Source organism: Leuresthes tenuis, unplaced genomic scaffold, assembly GCF_036924035.1.
Source record: "Leuresthes tenuis unplaced genomic scaffold, fLeuTen1.0.hap1 SCAF_8, whole genome shotgun sequence".
Classification (NCBI taxonomy): Eukaryota; Metazoa; Chordata; class Actinopteri; order Atheriniformes; family Atherinopsidae; genus Leuresthes; species Leuresthes tenuis.
In genome coordinates this window covers 5761927-5772573 of record NW_027325362.1, presented here as the reverse complement: position 1 = coordinate 5772573, position 10647 = coordinate 5761927, and positions in this window count along the sequence as shown.

Below are 10647 nucleotides of genomic sequence, written 5' to 3'. Positions count from 1 at the left end.
TTGTTTGACTACAGAGAATATAACTGACTGACATCTTGGCAGCTGCACCATGTTATGTTTGTTATGTTTTTCATCCACTAGATGGCAGGACACAACTGAGCATGCTCGGTGAGGAGCAGTAGCTTGTAGCATCAAGTCAAAAACTAACTGAATCCAACTTTCATTAAAACTCAAAGATGGAAGCTGCTCATTTGGAGTAGCCAAAGCTTTTAAAAGGGAGTAGTAACGTGTGCCCTCTATTCTACTATTTTGTAAGTAAACTGGGCTTTTTGGCTATTTTTTCTTTTGAAAGTCTGTGACACAATGACAATCTAAAGGCCTCTCTCTAAAGGCCAATGTTTTTCTTTTGTCTGTTTTGCTGTGTTCTTTGTCAGGACAGCCTGTCATCATTGATGATGCAAACCCTCATTTATCCAGAAATTTGAGGTAAGCAGTTTATGTAAAACATTTACAAAGCAGGATGTGCAAGGCTGAACATTTGTAACAGTTATTGCTGCACAGGGCGTCACTCCACATTAAGAGGGTTTATTTACTTTCCCCACACACAGATAAGTAATGTAAGCTCTCATTTTTCATTATTAGAGTTGAGCTTGAGCACAGAAGTGTCACAGACTGACATTTTAGATGCTGTTTATTTAACATATAACATATGAAAATGCATTTGGTGAATATACACAAACATGAATGACTCAAATACTGTCAAATTTTAGCACATGTTGAGTACTTTTTTCATTTCTATTCAAAGCTTTACATGAATGATGATGATTTTTTTCTGGTTTGGTGATGGAAATGTACTTTTGTGGATTGAATTGACTTGATTATTAGAATTGATCTTTTTTGGATAAAGTTAATTCAGTTGCTGGTTAACAGTTGGTACTTTTTAAGTATACACTAGATGGCAGTACAATATTAAGAAACTGCAGCACAAGGCTCACTATAGCAGTAAGTGTTTGTGTGTGTTTGTCTCAATTGGTTTGCCTCTTTTTGCTGCTGCTGAGCGCTCAAAGATATGCTCCTCTGCCATTTAACACATTACGCACCAATTGGTTTCTATTTTACTTTGTTTCTCTTTGTTTGTCTCTCTGTCTTTCATTCGTTCTGCCATGTCAGTGGTGTCATAAGCCACTGCTTCTTTCTGTGTTATTTCAGGAGATCATCACTGACCTCCATTTCTTCCCCTCTTTTCTCCTTTTAGATGATTAATGGCCAGCACCTGTCACTTTCTGACAAAGGCTTCAAACCACAGAAATGTTTTTTGTTGTTTCTGATACCATGACAACTCATCTCTCTCTTTTTTTTACTTTATACCATTTGCCATGAACAAAAAAAATAATTTATCATATTATATATTATTTCTGAATTGGGATTGAATTGATTCAGTAAGCCCTACATTAGATGCAAGACATTTCAGCAACACACCGGTACATCTGCATGGATCTTAATAACCGTTTGCCCAGGGAAGAGCGACGGTCTTCCCGGGCTGATTGTTGCTGTGAGAGGCTGCTGTGGGAGATGTCTGACATGGTGCACGGCTTTCTCTGTGAGCAGGAAAAACCTGTTTCCTTGTTGGCTTTTTGAGCCGTGCGCCACAGACATGTTTTCCCAGGAATGTGGTGGACACAGCCTGGACATAATGCCGGTTTATAGCCTGGCTGCTGGAGGCCCCACTCTTTGCTTTTCCCCCTACTCACATCTGGTGGGAAAACATTAAAGGAAATTGACTGATCGGTAAGGCCTGTTCATCGTTGTCTGTCTCTCAGTTAGATGGTGGCAGTATTGTCACACTTTACAGTTATTTTAATTGCAAAACCAAGCTGTTTGCCTAAACCAAGCTGTGTGGGCCAGTTGTCTCCCTAGAATATGAAGACCACACACATTTGTCCTTTCTGGTATTCTTATTTATTTGTTTATTTAATTTTATTTTGACAGAAACAAAAACACACATAGCTGTCATTTTAAGAAATTGTTCAATAGTGCTGTACTCCAGGTGAGCAAGGAATGGGCCCCAGATGTTCAGGAATGCTGGGATAGAGCCAGTCTCTAAGAATCAGAGTTCTTCTGTGTATGACCTACACTACGTCAGCAACCCACTTTTGCAAAGATGGAGGAGTTGGGGACTCTTCAAATTCAATGTAAATATATCTTATAAGCTAAGGTATTTTGGCCTTAATTAAGTGATCCTTAACTATCTAATTTAGGAGACGTTAAAAGAAATTTAGTTAAAAAGTCAGAGGCATAAAGTTGCTTTTTGTCCAGTCCATTGCATACTGAGATCATTTGCTTTATGTCCATATATTTAAGATTAATTTACTTGCAGCAATTGGGTTTCCAGGCTGGTGAGGAATGTCAAATGTCGTATTATGTATTAGCAAATCCAACTATGGTCAAGGACATCTTGGGCAATCTTGTTTACAGATAATTTCTTTGTTAAGTATAACTATAATTAGTTATGTTTAAGTAAATATACAATAATTTCACTGGTATCTTCTTAGCTGACCATACCTTCAAACACCTGGGGAACACCTGAGAAGACAAAAGGCTTGAGAAGCCTCTTGTTATCTTATCATTATCACTTGAGAACTATGCTCTGCAACTGGATCTTGAACTTCCTCACAAACAGACCGCAGTCATGTCCGATTTGCAGACACAAGTCTTCCTCTGTGGTGTTCAACAGTGTAATCCCCCAGGGTTGTGTGCTCAGACCCTTCCTGTTCACTTTATACCCATTACAGCAGACGGAAAGGAGACTATTTTAGGAAGTTTGCTGTCAGTACCGTCAATGGTCGACTTACAAACAATAATGAGACTTGATATCAGGAGGAAATGAACAATCTTGCAGTACAGTGCACAGAGAACAAGCTGCTGCTCAATATCAACATAACCAAGAAGCTCTTGTTATTAAGAAAACAGGGAAAGAAAGACACCTCTTTCCAGTGGGACTGAGCTATTGTCAAGCTATATTACAGAGTGTGTGTCATTGTCAAAACACATGTCCGCTCTGATTAAGAAAACCGGGAAACAGCTGTACTTTGTAGGAAACTATCTAACTGGAATCATCACAATCTGGCACAGTCTCAGTCCAAGACAGGAATATTTTACAGCATGTTGTTACAACTGCTCAGACCATCATGATATCCCATCTACCGAGCATCAGAGGTATCAGTAAAATGTGGTGGTGAGGTCTTTAATGCAAGCCCAAAGGATTCCTAAAATATAAAAGCCATCCTCCCACAGCCTCTCCACCTTGCTTGCACCTGGCAAGTGATTTAGTAGTAGTTTCTTTCATCAAACTGAAATGGCTTTATTCAAAACAATATTTTTCGACTTGAGACTTGACAAATTCTCATAACCTCTGTTTGGTAGATAAGGGGAATCTTTGTTCTTGAACTGGAGATTTATTAAGGCCTACACTCAAACTAAGTGCCTCTGTTTGAAGATATCAGATTCCTGGGGAAAATCAGACAAAACAAAAAAAGAAATATCAACTTCCACGAGCCAGGTTTACTCTTTCCAAGCCTGACGGTACCACATTCGCCCTTAGAAAGAATAGTGTAAAATGAGATTTAATTTTGTGAGGACATATTCAGCAGATTGCCTTATTTTGCATTGTTCATTCTTTTGAGTCCACGTAATTTAACTAATTGTTACTACATTTATAGATTTGTTATTCTGCTGCTTAAGTGTCATCCGGAACTATATATTATGGCACACTTTACGTGCAGGTAATGAGAGTTATGATTAAGATTGGCGGAGTGGTATGTAAGATGTGAGAGTTCACTTTTGTTGTCAGTGTTCAGTTGTCCTACGGTTTTGGTCGGACATTAAAGTGGATCGAGTTACATGGCCGAAATTTTCCCCTTGCTCTTGCTTTACCCACAGCCCTCCGATAGTTTATGTAAGATAATACTTAAAACATCAAAACCCGGTCTTACAATAGCATAGACCTATAAACACCATAGGAACACAGATTGTATACCACCAGGGATGAGTATCGTTAGAAATGAACTGCTTATTAATACTCTTAGTAACACAACTCCACTCATTTTATTGGAAGAAAAGTATCAAGATATTTAATTGTTATCTTTCCAGTAATGGCAAGGTCTCTGTTTCCAGAGATCCCTGTGAGGCAGGAACAACTGCTGCAAATGTCTGCAGGTAATGTGCTTCAGTTCTGCTTCACAACCAGAGCTAATCTTAATATTAGACATGAAAAAAAGAACTCTTTCACTTGAGCTCCTCAGAACCAAACAAAGAAGATGACGAAGACAAATATCTTGAAGAATAAAGCTAAGAACTGCTCTCACACTGCTGACCTTGAGTTTTTAGGACTTGCTGTCTCAGGTGTCTGTTGCTTATGGTCAGTTCATGGTTTCTGGTTGATTGCATAAACCGATTGGAATTTTGTGGACTTGCATTTTACAGTTTGGTTCAGTTTTACACGACCTGGCCGTCCATGCTCTTTGTTTTTATTTTTATTGATGAAAATGAAGAACTGTGATAGTTAAAGGAATGTCTCCTTTTATAGTCTCTCCTCAATAACAAGGGTTTGTGATATTCTTCTCCTGTTTTCTTGTCCTCTTTTTGACTTATTTGTTCCTGACCTTTGCGAGGAAGCGATTACGTCATGTGGTGTTGCTGTGCAGTACCCTTTGCATTAACTAATGCCAAATAAAACTAAATGAAAATAAAAAACAAAATTACTTACAGTAACATTACCGCAGCTAATTTTACCAGGTAGATGTTTTAATGAACTGGACTGCAGTGAATGGCGGAGAACAAGGAGCAGCATTTGTTAGCATTAGCGTTAGCTTAAAAAGTCATGAAAGTGAGTTAGGCTGAAACATGAAGGGATTCTACTGCTTCTTACACAATGATGAGTAATGAAATTAGAAATGTAACTGTAAACATGCATTTGAAAATAAAGTCCTTCCTTCCCAACCCCTAAATATAAAATCACATCATTGAACTTAAAAAGCACTAAAAAGAAAAAATATTTTATGTATATTTGATATTCTTATTAATTAAGATTATTAAGATCAGATTTTATTGTCATGCATACATGCATACACTCAAAATTTGTCCTCCATTTTTAACCCATCCAGCTTGGCACCTGATGACACACACATGCACAGGATCACACACTCATGGAGACAGATGCCATACATTGGAGGGGGGGTGGTGTGGTGACTTGTTCAAGAGCACCTCGGCCGTGACAAGGAGGTGGACTGCCACTCCTCCAGCTGTCAGTTTCTCCAGTCTTTTTTTGAGTGACAAGAGTGAGAATCGAACCACCAACCTATCAATTTTTGCCAATTTAAAAGCTAGTTAGACAAATATGCTTGTCAGAGCTCCTAGATTTTGTTATAATTTTTTTTCACACCTTAGTGGTGCTGTTGAGGAGAGGCCCATTCACAAGTTCTGTTCTAGTTCAACCTCCTGTTGGTCTTAAAGTGGACCTGGCATGATCATTTCCAGTCATTTAATTCTTAATTTTTGTGACCTCTAGATTAGCTCTGCACACGTCACAGCTCCAAATGAGAGGATTTGGCTAAAGGTGTCTTCTGATTGCCGAGGGGGTGAAGGAGAGGATCATAGTGACTTGTTAACGTGCACTCCCCCAGTTGCAGGTCAGGAAGATGCCGCAACTCTTAGATAACAGAAAGCTTAAAATCCAGCTGTATATGTTCGAGCCAGAATCAGATTTAGAATACAGTGAGCAACATGATGGATGGGTAAATGCAAACTCTGGTTGCTTGTGTGAGTAACTCTGTTGTCCAGTTAGCCTCTTTAGCTGTCTTTTTACTCATGTAAATGAGTGTCGTGTCAGCCAGAACAACCCCATTGAAAGCTTGTTGCAGAACTATGTGTCCACTGAAGTACAATTTGAATTTTGTACCTTTTTTCTTCTTACCGCCCACACAATTGCATGAAAGTTGAAAAAAATCCAATGGAAAGAAGCAGGGGTCAAGGTTTGATTTGGTTTTACTTTGTGGGCATTTCCCTGTCCTGTCCTGCTTTTTCAATTCTGGGGTCATTATTATTTTCTCTTCTTCTCTATGTTTCAAAAAAAGTCTGAGAGGGAAGTTCAAATTCAATTGTTGCCTGAATAGGACCCAGGTAAAATCCAATCACTTTCTCCCTAAATTATGAGTCCTGGTACATTTTAATTAGCCTGGATTCTTGTTTGAGATACTATATTTACGTGCATGTTGCTCTTGTATGATGAGAGCACAATTGTGTTTTTAATTTACCTACATTTATTAAGTTTTGTTCCCTAGAGTATGGGTTTGACAGGGATTGTTGAAAACCACATTTGGTTTGTTTAAAGGTACAAGTGATCTAATTAGAAAGTCAGTAGGCCATGCCCCACTGGTATCTTCTGTGTAAAGTTAATAAATGACGAAGCTCATGTGTTTCTCTGCAGTGAAAATACTTCTGCGTACTTTGATAATATGATATTATATATATATATATTTTATAGCATCCATTTTTATTTACCCACAATCAAACCAGTTCTACACACAGTACATAGTTCTGTTTTGAACTGCGCTTGCACTGCTTTGTCCGTCCACCTGACCGATATTTAACCTTTCAACATGCTAACATTTTAACCCCTAAATGTGTGACTGTTCAAAGAAATTTTCATACTTACAGAATAGATGAAATTTTCTTCAACAACACTGAACAGTTTTAAATTCCTTCCATATTCACACGCACCCACAGGTTCTTGTGTTTGACCCAAAAATGCATCACTGCCGCTCACAGAGACTCAGACTGTCTCAAAATGCAGTTTGTTCATTTTGTATCTTTTATACTTGGCAGACTTGTCCTGTCCTGGTTTTGACACACTGGTGACGTAGTTCATTTCAGCCATGTCAGCACTCTGCTCAAAGCTCTGAGCAGGCTACCAACTATTGATACTACTGGAAGCAGCTTGTGCAAATCTTTAACTTGTTCAGATAGTCCCCCCTCCCACCATGATCCTGTCACGCCTCTGAGGATCACGGATGCGCAGAGTAACAGTTGGATTTGGACCCAACAACCATAGGCAAAGTACACGTTAAGCGCCGCCTCCTTTCTGGCAAACTTTCCACTGATATTTGCCTCATCCTGATACAAAGAAGTACAGGAATTCCTTCTAAATCTGGGACTGATGTAGTTAACAGGTTCTTAGGACACAGTTCTAAAAACTGGTCTAATTATCTGTCTCAGCATATGACCCAGCATGGCGAGTCACAGCCAAGCCACAGGTATTGCAATGCTCTTGGAATCTTTCCAAAATCATCTGCTATTTCTTTTTTTTTTGTCAATCCCTAAAAAAAAAAGTTTAGCATCTGCAGTAGTTGCTTCTTCACCACTGGCCTGGACAGTATGACGACATGATTTTTTTTTTGGTTGCATTTGTCAAAAAAGAAAACTGTCAGGGTTTCAGGACACAGACGCAGGGCCTTTTCAGACTGAAAAGGGTTTATTTAAATAAACATAAGGATAGGATCTCCAAGCAGAGCAAAAGAAAGGCTGTGAAAGTCCTAAGCACTCTCCTCAGTAACTATGGGTGAGGTCGAGTGCAGCTATGAAAGTTATCAAACATATAAACTCTCCACGGCAGGAGGAAAACAGAAAAGCTATGAACAGTAACAAACTCTCACGCTCTCCTAATGAGGCGGATTTGAACAAAAGATGCTCTTAAAAAACAGAGGCTCTATGAAACTTTAATTGTAGACTTAAACACACCTTTAACGGCGGTGAACAGGATCTCAAGAACAAAAACGGAGGAATAAAACAAGGCTATCCCACTAAATGGTACAGCTATGCCACACTAATAATGACATAAGTGTGCTAGTAGGCTACCTGCAATGTCCGTTGACAATACGTATAGAATAGTAATATAGTAATATTAGGCTCTTTGTAGTCAACAAGGCCTTACCGTTATTAATAAATAAACTATGAATAAATTACAAATCAAGATAGCTCTGCAGGAGGATCGCTCACTGCAGGCTCGCTGAACTATGACTGTGACAAACTATGGCTCAAGGCAAGGCTGGTAATGATGCTCATGAGAGGAGAGAACATACTGACACAAAACAAGGGAAACGCAGACTATTTGAACACATGAGGGACCAAGGGGAACAGGTGGAAACACTTTGGGAATCAGGGAAGACAAAGAGACGCCTGACACGGGAGGAAGGGCAAGATACCTGAAACGAGAGGGGAAAATTTGTGATTTTTCAAAATAAAACAGGAAATGACGAGACAAGACATGAAACAGAACGTAAATTGTGACAAAAACAAGGCAGTTTCCTAGTTCTTGTGTCGTGTTGTGGAACTGGGTGGGTTTACATCCTTTGCCAATGTGCTGTTTTGACATTATGAAAGCAAGCACTTTCATTATTGCCATATCAAAAAAAAAAAAAGGTGCCAATTTTTTCTTACGTATCATAAACCATCAGCAAATATTTCTAAAATACATCAAAGTACAAGCCTTTTTATAATGCACAGTGGATATGCTAAGTGAGATACCTGAGAATATGCACTTAGGGGAATGATAGGGAAATGTGTTACTCAGATCAGAAAGAAATGCTCTTTGAAGTTCATTTACAACCCGGAGTGTACATTATCTGTTCCCTTTTTTTCCTCTCCTCTCCTGACCTGAGCTTTAGTTTCTTTTCACATTGGTCTCCATATATCTTAACAAAGCTAAATGAAAAATGACCAGAACTCTTACTTGCTGTAAAAGTTATAAGAATGAAGAGAGGTTGTACTAGATCACCAAGAATATGCTTCAATTTGTTGATGAGTTGAAAGCAAATGATCTAATTCAGACTTTAACATACATATATATATATATATATATATATATATATATATATATATAGCTACTTGTATTTACTATGGAATAGGACTTTCTCTATATGTAGCAACAAAAATGTAATCTTAATGGTAAAAAAGAATTTCAACACAGCTTCGATATGTGACGCCTGCAGGAGAGAAGGAATAAATATGACATTACAGATATATTTTAATGAAGAAAAATGGTCATTAAAGACAGTTTTAATGAACTGTCATGGCCGTTTAATATGTAGATTTTTAGATTTATGACTTTTACTTGAATGCAAAGTCTCACTGGCTCTGTAGATTTCCAAATTTGCAAGGTGTACCTCAAACATACCACGAAGTCCCTTATTTTTAGATGTTAGTTTACACTTTAAAGTTGTGGTAACAACTGAACTACGTCGCTTGATGGTTTTGGCTGTTTTACATATTGAATGACAGAGAAGTTTAGGTTACATGTGCACCTCAGCCACATGCAGCCACTCTGGCAGACTGATGTGTTTTTTAAAAAGCTGATGCTGATTATTTAAAGAACAGGGCAGTCAATGACTCCCTCAGATTCTGAACTTAAGTTGATATTTATTGCACACAACAATGTCTTCATTTTCTCTTTACTTAAATTGATCTAAAAATGTCTTCTATAGAGTTATGGAGAGTACTGGGACCACCTGCCTGAAGCATTATCATTATCATTGTAGTGCTTAGGATCTCAAGAGTCACACTTAATGATATTTAGATATGGCTTTGACATTTAAAAGAACCTGTTCTTGTTCCCATAAAATGACATGTTGGACTGTAACGACTGAGTTTCATTCTGTGGTGACAGACACATGGGGGCAAGTGTTCTTTGGTATAATCAGTTTTTCATTTTCTTCAGTTTCTGAGAGAACTCAACCATCTTTTTAACACCACCTTGGTTCTGTTAAATTAAAAAAACAACACCATTAACAACTCTGTAAGGTATCTGTGGCAGTTATTTCTGTTATTAAAATGTCAGACTGACTCTTAAAGCTATCTTTTTTTTATGAGATGAAAATGAAAAAACTACCTTATTTATCAAAAAGGGAAACTATTCAATGATATTGGTACTATTCCAGATATTTCATTTGGACTTCCCTGTTGTCCCAGTAAAGTACACCACAAGTGGTTACATTTCTACCCATCTGTAGTCATTAAGATATGATTATAGACAGCACTAATAGGAGGCGTTGTGATGCCGTCATTCTACAGAGAGCATGTATCATTCAATTTAATTCAGTTTTTTATTGATAACTTGAAAAATGTATGTTTCAGTTAGTGTTATTAACAGTAGGAGCTTATATTTGTTGTTTTTTTCTGACTACAAAGAGCCTAATATTACTATATTACTATTCTATACGTATAGTCAACAGACATTGCAGGTAGCCTACTAGCACACTTATGTCATTATTAGTGTGGCATAGCTGTATCATTTAGTGGGATTTAAGACGAACTACAACAATGAAGCACAATTACTTTTACATTACCAAAACTATCTGTATTATACAATAAACGGTTTATCAAGAAAAAAAAACAAAAACTCTTTTGGTCACATTTAGACATTAAAGTATAATTCTATGTGCATACACACCACTTAAACCTGGTGACTTACCTCAAGTGCAATAAACCTGATGGGGTTTATGACAAGATTTTGGGATGTGTTGCTCAGGTTATCGCTTGACATAAATGATAAATCTCTCCTCTCCTATTTTACAAATACATTTAATATATTACATCACTGTTTCAAAAGTGAGAGAAAAAACATAAAAAAAAAAACTGCTAAAGCACGATGGAAGA